This window comes from Hyaena hyaena, unplaced genomic scaffold, assembly GCF_003009895.1.
Source record: "Hyaena hyaena isolate Hyena2069 unplaced genomic scaffold, ASM300989v1 scaffold_66, whole genome shotgun sequence".
Taxonomy (NCBI): Eukaryota; Metazoa; Chordata; class Mammalia; order Carnivora; family Hyaenidae; genus Hyaena; species Hyaena hyaena.
In genome coordinates, this window is record NW_024080696.1 from 3,142,719 (window position 1) to 3,154,319 (window position 11,601).

An 11,601-nucleotide genomic window follows, 5' to 3' on the forward strand; every position below is an offset into this window, starting at 1 on the left:
GCACTTAAAAAAAGTTTATTTATTTTTGAGGGGGGAGAAGGAGTGGGAGAAATCATGAACTTAAAAACAAATGTTTATTTTTGAGGCGGGGAGGAAGCAGACAGAGAGGGATACAGAGGATCTGAAACTAGCTGACAGCAGAGAGAGCCTAATGCAGGTCTTGAACTCATGAGCCATGACATCATGACCTGAGTCAGATCAAGAGTTGGATGCTTAACTGACTGAGCCACCCAGGTGCCCCAGAGAAAGGAAAAGTAACCGCCCAACGTGGGGCTCGAACCCACGACCCTGAGATTAAGAGTCTCATGCTCTACCGACTGAGCTAGCTGGGCAGTTCATGCACTTTTGAAAAGTTGTTGTCTTCCAATTGCAATCAAATGAAGGAAGTAGGCTTGGTTTGAAAATGCTTTACAACTTAGAAATGAGTCACTCCTGATTAATTGCCCCATTTTACAGTGGAGAAAATTCTTGGACTTTTTGTTTTCTTATGTGTAAAATGGAGGCACTAGTTTCTATCTAGTCTACTTCACAGGTTTTTTGGTTTCTTCCTTTCTTTCTTTCTTTCTTTCTTTCTTTCTTTCTTTCTTTCTTTCTTTCTTTTTGAGAAGCAAATGAGAGAAAGCACACAAAGTATCTGTCAGCTGAAAGCTCTGTGTACGTGCAAGGTGGTAGTGTTGTCTGTGACAAATTCACAGTTTTCCCTTGAACACTTATAGTGGAATATTTCACATGTGTCATGAATGTTTTGTTTATTAACTCATCTACCTTCCTAAAAGGTAAACATTATTGCTATCATTCCCATTTTACAGATGAAGAACTCGAGGCCTGGACAGGTGTACCTCCCAGAGGCCACACAGGTATAAATGGCATAAATGGGATTTGAATCCATAGAACTGGCTCGAATCTCAGCTGTTACCATTGTGCCATCTGCCTTTCTAAAAAGATGTCATTATACCTCCTCCTAGCAGCTCACTTTACGGTAATCATCTTCATCTACTGCCTTTATTTCCTCGTGGGAGGGTTGCTATTTCAAATTTGCTGGTAAGCTGTCTACAAGATATAACAGAAGGAAACGGCAAGTTTGCCTAAAATCTTACTGACTTCCCATTTTGGTCTTCCTGGAGGGTTGTGGTAAGACTGTTGGGTCAGCCATATTCTTAGCAAAAACTCTGTATTTATGAGATAATCAGAACCACCCACAGGATGCAACAGACCCTGTGAGCTCCTACTTTCCCAGGATACACAGTTTGATGCCCCGCTGAGGTAGGAAACACTCCCGTAGCACTGAATGCTAAGAAGGAAGCATCCCCATATCCAGGACCATTTGGTCATTTACTGGAATGTCTATCCTCACTGCCTGGACATTTGGCCTTGCTTCTTACAGACCCTTGCACCTTAGGCTGCACCCCCTTCTGTTCAAGAGGCTGTGAACAACTGAGTCAGAAGGCACCTTACATGACTGGGTGGGGATGGGGGAGGGGGATGGACAGCACAGCATTTATTTTTTTTTCTTTCTTTTATTTATTTTTTAAATGTTTATTTACTTTTGAGACAGATAGAGAGAAAGAGCATGAGCAGGGTGGGGTGAGAGGGAGACAGAGGATCCCAAGCAAGCTTGGCACAGACAGTGGAAAGCGCCACGCTGGCTCCAACTCATGAACTGTGAGATTGCAACCTGAGCTGAAGTGGGACACTTAACCTACTGAGCCACCCTGGTACCCCTTTTTCTTTTTTCTTTTAAAATTACTGGGGACCACTCCTTAAAAAAACAAAGTGAGGGCACCTGGCTGGCTCAGTGGGAAGAGCCTGTGACTTTTGATCTTGGGGTCATGAGTTCGAGCCCCACGTTAGGTGTAGATATTACTTAAATTAATAAATAAATAAAAACTTAAAATAAAATAAAAATCCTGGGGACCACTAATTAACACCTCCAAATTGATCTAAAAATGAAGTTCAGTTTTTAAGCAAAATAACCATGGTTGTTTAAAATATTGCATGTCCCTAACACTGAGGTTTCAGAATGTGAGCTGTGGAAATTCTTAAGTTAGGTGAAACTTAGCAACTCCTGAAACTGAATATTCAATTCTAGAAGAACCAGCTGAGAAAACCACCTGTGCTGTTTTCTTTAGCATTTTCTGCAGAAAAATTAGAAGCAGAAGTTATGACCCCCCAAACCACATCACCAGGGATTGGCTACCTATCTTCAGCATTGACTAAAACAGGAAATTACCAGTAGTACCTAAATGGAGCTAATAAGAATGAGAACCTCCTACAACTTTGTAGCCACTGGGAAAAAGGAACCCAAGGGGCGCCTGGGCGGCTCAGTCTGTTAAGTGTCTGACTTCAACTCAAGTCCCATCTCACAGTTTGTGAGTCTGAGCTCCACATCGGGCTCTGTGCTGACAGTTCAGAGCCTGGAGCTGTTATACCCAGATCGCAGTATCCTCACCGACCAGAGACCACTGGGGAGACCGAGTCACGCATGCAAAGGCAAAGGGCTTTATTACGGGCTCGAGCTCGGGCTCACAGACCTCACCAGTGCCATGGGTCCGTGCTGAGAGCCCCGAACAAGGGCAGAGTAGGGTTTTTATGGGGTTTGAGACGGGGGAGTTACAGAAGTTGTGACATGGGAACAGTGATCCAATCATAATTATACAACATCATTGAAAGCGGGTTTGACCATACACATTGTCTAGAGTATTCGTTACTTTCGGCGGGATCCAATTACAACGCTTAGAGTACCTTTAAATTCAATCACAGAGCGAGCCTAGGGTCTTGTTCAGCGACAAAGGGGTTAACTTTAACATTAGGTAACAGGGTCCTATCTATAGTTTCTATCTCCAGGCCTCTCCCTTAGTAATGTGGAGGGTGGTCGCTGGCCTTTCCTGATTGGGTGTTACAAGGGTGGTTTCTCCTGCCTTGGGCAATGTGTAACTGCCTGATAGTTTCCGGGGAAGCCGAAACTCAGGCCTTCTAGTTTAGAGGGGAAACTTAAAGCCTGTCATGGAGTCAGTTTGGTTTAGACGTTTAGACTTGTGGCCTTACAGAGCCTGCTTGGGATTCTGTGTCTCCTTCTGTCTCTGCGCCTCCCCCAGTTGTGCTCTGTCTCTCTCTGTCTCTCAAAAATAAATACATGTAAAAAAAAATTTGTTTTAAAAAGAAAGAAAAGAAGAAACAAACCAAAGTACCCATCTGGACTTGTTTTCTGTTCGTAAGTGAGGTAGGTGAACTTGGGGAACACCAACTCCTCCCCCAGCTGGAAGGGCCATGATTCTCTCCATCGATGATCAAGGACTACAGTCCTCCACTAACCTGTGAGTTTCTATCACACGGGAGCCGTCGTGGGTGTTTTCCTGGTGGGACGGCGGCATGTGGAGCAAGATTCAGGGTGATTTCCGAAGTCTCTAAGGAAAGCCCAGTGCTGGCCCTCAGGGGACAGAAAGTGGACACAAATCTGCAAAAAAGCATTCATTTCATGGACTCTTAAGGGTCTCCAGTGTTTTTTCTCTCCTTAAAGCAAAGAACCAAGTCATTTGAAAAACTGGAGACAAATGGATACTCTGTGGCTTGCCATTTTGTTTTTGTTTTTCAACAGATTCAAAGAGAGAGTGGAATTTATGTTAATTTGTTTTAAGAAATTGTATGCAACGAAAATCTGGGAATCAAGGTAGTCACATGCTTAACAACATTTTGTTTTGTTTTTTTAATTTTTTAAATGTTTCTTTATTTGAGAGAGAGAGAGAGAGAGAGAGAATCAAGAGCAGGCTCCAGGCTCTGGGTTCACTGCAGAGCCCACAGAGGGCTCGAGCCCACAAAGGCTCGAACCCACGAACTGTAAGATCATGACCTGAGCCGAAGTTGGACATTTAACCAACTGAGTCACTCATGTGCCCCTAAAAAAAGATAAATAGTCAGACATTAAATTGCACAACTGTTAAGTCCTTCTTTTCTGCTGCTGAGTTCAGTTTAAGCCTGTTGTTTATTCTCTGGTAAAATTAAATGACATTCTTTCTTTCTTCAAGAGTTGAGCAGTTCTAAATGTGGCTTCTTATTTAAAGAATCAATTCTTACCCTAGCCAAAAAGCCTCTCTTTCATTTAAATGAATAATTTCCCCTAATTAACAGGGAATAATCTGAAACTAATTAACTAAGATCTAAGGTGTCTTCAAAATGCTTTGGGCAACATGTTAAATAAGAAGATTATGTGACAGGGGCACCCGGGTGGCTCAGTCAGTTAGGTTTCTGACTTCAGCTCAGGTCATGATCTCCCAGTTCATGGGTTCGAGCCTCATGTTAGGAGTGTCATACTCTGTGCTGACAGCTCAGAGCACGGAGCGTGACTGTCTCTATCCCCCTCCCCTGTTTGTGCTCTGTCTCTCTGTCTCTGTCTTTCTCTAAAAAATAAATAAACATTAAAGAAATTTTTTTTAAAAAAGAAGACTGACAAATAAGATGATTTTGCAGACCTGCCATTTCAGAAAGGGGGCGGGGTTAGAGTCAATGGAAAAGCCCAGGTCCTGGGATCAAAAGTAGAAGTTTTCCTGTTTATTAACCACATGTCCTGGGAGAAATAACTTAATGTCTTGGGGCCTTGGTTCCTCGTGGATAAAGTAGAAGTAGTGCTCCCGTGCCTGCTTTCAGGCCTGGTTTGGGGGCCACACGGAACCCTGTATATAACAGTGTTTCGTAAATGCCAGGGGACCACTCAGTTGCAAACTGCAATTATTCAGTTGGGTGGCTTTGGGGACAACAAAAGAAGTCCTTGTTTTTTGCATTTAGCCCTCAGACCACATAATACCACAGAGGGAGCCTCACATCAACACCCCTCTTTCATCCCAGCTACCCCATGAAGGGATCCAAATAGTCACTGTGGCTTTAGGAATAGATCTCCTGGTATTTGTTTTTTTCCCCACAGCGACTCCCCTAGAACTGTGGCAAGCATATCAAACTCCACTGACAAGAAACTGGGGGACTTTCTGTGAAGTTCTGCCTGAACCTAGAAGCCTTCTGTGTTTCAGAAAAGGTTGCCTTAACAATTTTATCTTGATTCCAGCAGAGGGAGACAGGGCTGCGCCGACTCCCCATGGGACCAGTAGTGTTATTCATAGATTTACATCACAAACAGCCTCTCTTCCTTCTTTCCTTTCTAATCAGGTGACTATAGTCATAATTTTTAAAAAATGTTTAAATGTTTACTTATTTTGAGAGAGAGAGAGAAAGAGCAAGCAGGAGAGAAGCAGAGAGAGAGGGAGAGAGAAAATCCCAAGCAGGGTTCCAGCTATAAAAGCAGAGCCCCATGTGGGGCTGGATCTCACAAACCACGAGTCATGACCTGAGCCGATATCAAGACTCCGGTGCTTAACTGACTGAGCCATCCAGGTGCCCCTGTAGTCATAATTTTAATATCACCAGCTGGAGAAAACATATGGGTGAAGGTCCTTATGAATTCAGTTGCACTTGCAAAACATTTCTAAAATGTGTTTGCATTTTGGGGTGCCTGGGTGGCTCAGTCAGTTAAGCATCCAACTTCGGCTCAGGTCATGATCTCACAGTTAGTGGGTTCGAGCCCCACATAAGGCACTGTGCTGAAAGCTAGCTCAGAGCCTGGAGCCTGCTTCAGATTCTGTATCTCCCTCTCTCTCTGACCCTCCCCTGCTCATGCTGTCTCTCTCTCTCAGAAATAAATAAAACATTAAAAAATTTTAAATAAATAAATAAATAAATAAAATGTGTTTGCATTTTATTGATCACAGGAGCCACTAGGGCGTTTGGAAACAGAGGCAAAGGCAGGTCCTCACAGTGCCATAGTCTTCACAGTGCACAGGCTTCACAACTGTGGTGGGTACCACTGGTGGCTGAGCCAGCTTTCACCCTGTTTCCTCCTTCCTGAATCACAGCTCCGGTTTTCTTCACGCATCTGCCCCATTCCCAGTCCAGAGGTGGATCCTGATGATTCTAAGTCAGTCAGATCACATTTTCCCCCAGTGAAGGTAACTGGTCCAGCGACGGACTTATGACCTTACTTGGCCCAGTCAAACTGAAGAGAAGACCTTATCTTTTTCCCACTGGATATGAATAAGGAATCTTGTTGCTGTTGGCAGCCATATTGCAACCATGAGTAAGGAAATAGAAGACACATGAAAGAATGAGGAAGGAAAGAACCTAAATTGTTTTTTAAGAACCTGAGTTTTTGATGACTCTGCTAAATCAAACAAACCTGCAGCCTGGATATCTTGCTTTGTGAGATAATATGTTTCTTGTTAAGCCTGCTTGAGTCAATTCTCTATTTTTTGCAGATATAGTATCTGTACAGATTGATGGACTCCCTTGGCTTTTGCCAAAGGCAACCAGTGCTCTTCAGTTCACTGGGTGGGCTGAAATACTGGTTGAGAACCACAACTTTTTGTTTCTATTTTTTTAAAAAAACTCCAGTATAGTTAACATACAGTGTTATATTAGTTTCAGGTGCACAATATTGTGATTCAACAATATTCTATACAGTACTCAATGCTCATCATGATAAATGCACTCCTAAATCTCCATCACCTAATTCACCCATCCCCCCAACTCCCCTCTGTTAACCATCAGTTTGTTCTCTGTAGTTAAGAGTCTGTTTTTTGAGAGCCACTACTTCTGACTACTTTTTAAACGATCTATTGGTTTTCCGTGGGTCACTTGTTGAGGAGGTTGTTGCAAATTATTTCTGTGATATTATTATTTTCATTGACATAGCACTTTATAGATACTTATTATTTATTGCTAGTCCTAGATGGATCTGTGACTTAGAAGGATTATTCCAAATGAAAGATTGCAGTACAGCAAGTCAAAGTCACCCAAGATGTCCATTACTGTGCTGAAAATACTCTGTATACCATAAGTGCTCCTCTCATTACTAGTTCTAGCCTGATGGAAGGAAAAATTCAAGTCATCTAAAATGGCAAACCATGATAATTTAAAAAATAGGAATCATTAGTGCTGTCTTCTTTCATTCTCTTTTTCAAGGGTGGGGGTTGTATATGTGTTTTTCTTACTGATTCTGTTGCTAGTTGATGTTCATAACCTCTAGTCAAATTAAACTAAAAATTACATTTTTTTTAAAATTTATTTCTAGGAGAGAGAGAGACAGCATGAGCAGGGGAGGGTCAGAGAGAGAGGGAGTCACAGACTGAAACAGGCTCCAGGCTCTGAGCTGGCAGTCAGCACAGAGCCCGACGCGGGGCTCAAACCCAGGAACCACAAGATCATGACCCAAGCGAAAGAACCGCGAGATCATGACCCAAGCAAAAGTCGGAAGCTTAACCGACTAAGCCACCCAGGCGCCCCAAAAATTACATTTTAAAAACTCACTTGTGGCTCCTACTGGAAAGAACTTGCCAAAACAGGAAGTAGGGGTTGTCTCCCAGGAAGGAGACCAAGTACCCAACCTCCCAAGGCCCAATGTTTGAGAGATTATTCAGAGAATCACCAGATAAGCATTAATGAAACATTTATTTTTTGACCATAATTATGAGAAATAAAGAATCAAAAAGGAAGGAATTTTTCAACCAACAGTGTACAAGTTCTTGGGCTGGATGCTAGTGTGATAAAAAGATGAAAAAGATACAGTTGATGACATTTATATCAGAGAAAGAAGGTTAATACAGTGTATGTGAAATAAGTAGCCAACCATTTTAGGCAGTAGATAATTAAATGCTAAAATTTGGAAGGCCTGACTGACTCAGTTGGTTAAGTGTCTGACTTTGGCTCAGATCATGATCTCACAGTTCGTGAGTTCAAGCCCCATTTTGGGCTCTGTGCTGACAGCTCAAAGCCTGGAACCTGCTTCAGATTCTGTGTCTCCCTCTCTCTGTGTCCCTCCTCCACTTGTACTCTGCCGGGAGCCACACCAGCATCTATGGATGGCAGTCACAGCAAGGAAATGGCAGTGTTTGCACAGCTCCTGCCATGAGAAATGAAAACTGGTATCTCCTGCTACTACTGGCTCATGTTGTGCTGGTATTGACCAGGCCTCACAATATTCCATATCAGACCAATATTCTGAAGACAGATACCGCATAAGGAAAAGCATATTCCTGCCTTTACAAGAGAGATTTTAGATGAAAGCTCTACGGATGATTGTCAAAAGGCTCTTCCTAAGGGCCTTGCAGATCCAAGACTTAGGGGGTTAAGAACACAAGAATTACAACTGAGCCTGGCCCCGAGACAAAGAGCCTAATTTAGAGTTAAGGTACAGATAAAGGCAGAACTTAAGTTAATACTTACACCTTCTCCTAATTGGTGATGTATGGCAGTCCCTTCCCCAAGTCCTACTTTCTGCAAACACCCTCCCTTACAGGTGGCTGGGATAAAGATAGATAAGAGTAGCTAAAGCATTACCCACAAACAAAAGGTGGACATATTTAGGGCCTCCATGGTGTTCACACATTCAACATCAAATAGGTTTCCACAAACAACTTATTAACCAACTCAGAAACATTCATTTGAGAGCCAGACAGAATGACCCTTAGCCCATCTATACACTTAACCTATGACCTAACCTTAAAGTGATTAACTTAGAACAAATATGTATCCTGTCTTTTACTAAGAATACCCTGCTAAATCTTTAGTTATAAGATTTACTTAACCTCACTATAATTGGAATAGTTCTGCAAGAATATTTCTGTAAAACCTGCTTCTGTACACTTTCCAAAGCATCTTATCACAAAGAGTTATCCATTGTAAAAATTCCTTTTTCTGATGTCATGTTATCATTTAACCTATAAATAAAGACACCAAAACCGACAGGACAGAGATGCCTGCCTGGTGATCAGAAAGAATCTCGGGGCTCTCTTTCTCTCTCGCCGACACCGTCCATCCTTCAGGGACCCCTGGACCTGCTGGAGCCGGCTCAGCCTCCAGCAGTACTCTCTCTGTCTAAAATAAACACTTAAAAAATACTAAATTTGCGATATAGAATAAATGATACCAGTACACAGAGAGAGAATTTAAGATGAGTTATTGTGATCAGAAAAGATTATTTTATAAAAAAGATTATTTGAATTTGGATGAACTTTCAAGGTGAGAGAATGGGGGCAATTATGGTATTGTTTAAAAACTTAAATCAATGTTAATCAAAAATAATTTTTGTTTCAAACATTGTTGAACGTTTTCCTAAAATGTATCAATACATGAGTATCAGAAATTTTCTCCTATGCTTTGAAATGCTTCAAAATTAAACTTAGAAAAAATTTAAATGTATTTATGTATTTTCTTCCTTAAGAAATAAAAGCATTGGGTATTTAATAGGTTCATTCACTAAATATTTATTGAGCACCACCTGTGAGCAAGCTAGGATTCTAAATGATGAGCAAAAGAGATATATATGCCTCACTGATAATTGAAATCTTGTTCAGGGAGATAACAGTAAACAAGTAATTAGAAAGGGAAAGAATAGACACAAAATCTATTGATCACAGGAGCCACTAGGGCATTTCTTATCTCTGATTTCCTACCTAGCAAACTTCAGTACAAAGCTGAGAAACCACATTTAGATACTAAGCTCAGAGCCAGAGCAAAATTGATGTCATGTACCTAGAGAATGTTCTGGAGTGAGTAACTTAGAAACAGTTCATAAAGGCCCAGGCCATTGTCTTGGAGCAACCAGGAGTGTGATGTCTGAAGTTGACTCTCTTGGTCAGTGAATGCCTTGGGCATGGAGTGTTGGGCTGGTTCTGAGGGCCAGAGTTAAGGAGACACATGAAGAGTCTAGAAGAAGCAATGAAAAAGCCAACTAGCCTCAACTGCTGCCTTTTCCTTTCTCCACTGAAGGAATTATGACCCTGGAGTTCTTGCATTGATGTAGAGAACGCCAGGATGACTGAGGAATAAAAAAAGAAATTGGAAAGAGAGGACATTGGTGTGCTGAATAAAGGAAAAGGAAGATTTGGCCAAAAATAGTGGTTTTAAAATTGTTCTGGAAATACTATACTTGAGTAGGTCAGTGTGGGTCCTTGATAAGCCTTGGGTCATGATTTCTAACCCCTTTGCCTTCCTGAATATGGATATTAGCTCCAGCTGGTTCTCTTAGGCCACGTGTACTCTTTATAAATCCCTATTATGTCCTTGTCTTGCAAAAATGACATGGATATTCTCTGCAATAGAGTCACATGATACTGATGGGGGAAAAACATTTATTAAGAACACTTTTAAGTAGGGTGGCACCTAGGTGGCTCAGTCAGATAAGCATCCCATTCTTGATCTCAGCTTAGGTCTTAATCTCATGGCTAGGAGTTCAGGCCCCACCATGGGCTCCACACTGGGTGTGAAGCCTACTTAAAAAATAAAGGGCATTTAAAAGTAGAGCAGTAGCAAAGTGCACATGACTTTTTCACTCATCATGATCCCCTCAAGAAGGGTACTGGGGCTAGATATGGTTGGCTAGGGCCAAATGAAAAAAGTGCTCTGAGACAGTTTCCCTCCCCTTAGGGCTATGCCATTGGAGCTTTCTGGTGGGGGAAGTGGCCATATTGGGAAGGCTGGGCACCTAGCATCAGCCTGTCCTTCCATTGAGCTAACTCAGACTTGCTGAGCTGGCTTTCTGCTAAGCTACTGAGACAAGATAGGAAATGCGTATTTGAAGCCATCTGGATTTGCTCTCTTCGGTTATGTTCAGGGTCCTCCAAACAAGAAAGAAATGCATTTTCCAAAATGAGTATCAAAGAGCCATTTAATGGTCCCATGGTCCCCTCCATGACTTCTTGTCCTAGAGATTTTTATGTACTCATCCCCAGAATCTTTCCCCTTTGCCACTTTGGTTCTTCAGGTCACCAAGTCCCTACCAACTATCTAATCATGCTTGGCTTTCATTGACTTCTGGAAACATCATATATTCTGCCTTTATTTCTATATGTGGAATTATTTTCTTTCTTTTTTTAATATAATTTATTGTCAGTTTGGTTTCCATATTACACCCAGTGCTCATCCCAACAAGTGCCCTCCTCTATGCTGAACTATTTTCAACATCTTTTTTTTTTTTATTTCTAGGAGAGAGAGAGAGAGAGAGAGAGAGAGCGTGAGCAGGGGAGGGTCAGAGAAAGAGGGAGATACAGACTCTGAAGTAGGCTCCAGGCTCCGAGCTGGCAGTCAGCACAGAGCCCGATGCGGGGCTCGAACCCACGAACCGCGAGATCATGACCTAAGTGAAAGTCGGACGCTTAACCGACTAAGCCACCCAGGCGCCCCTCAACATCTATTTTTGAGTGCTGTTAAAGGATAATTTATATAAGAAGATCTAATTACAACTCATATAACTATGACACATGTCAAAGTTTTTATTTAACTCATTAATTGGTGAGAGGACCAATAAGATGTTACAACTAGTACATTTAAGGATCTGATTTACAGAGATTTGTATTCTTTACTGGAGAAAAGGAATAGTTTACATAGCTATGGGCAGAAAAAATATATTACTGTCAGTTTTCTACATGTTAATGTCTACCATTACAGAGTCGTAAAATAGCCTGGTCAAAGGCAATCAAAGGCCACATCCCTCTAGAATGAGAAGGGCCCACTGGACAAAGCTTAGCATTCCACCGTAAGGACACCCCATAATCTGTTTTGGCC

General features: G+C 41.9%; 1 non-coding gene across 1 annotated transcript; it reads right to left on the reverse strand.

Moving 5' to 3' along the window:
- Positions 1-259: 259 nt before the first annotated feature.
- TRNAK-CUU lies at positions 260-332 on the reverse strand. The gene has a single exon. It is a non-coding gene; the product is annotated as a tRNA-Lys (tRNA).
- Between the last annotated feature and the right edge of the window lie 11,269 nt (positions 333-11,601).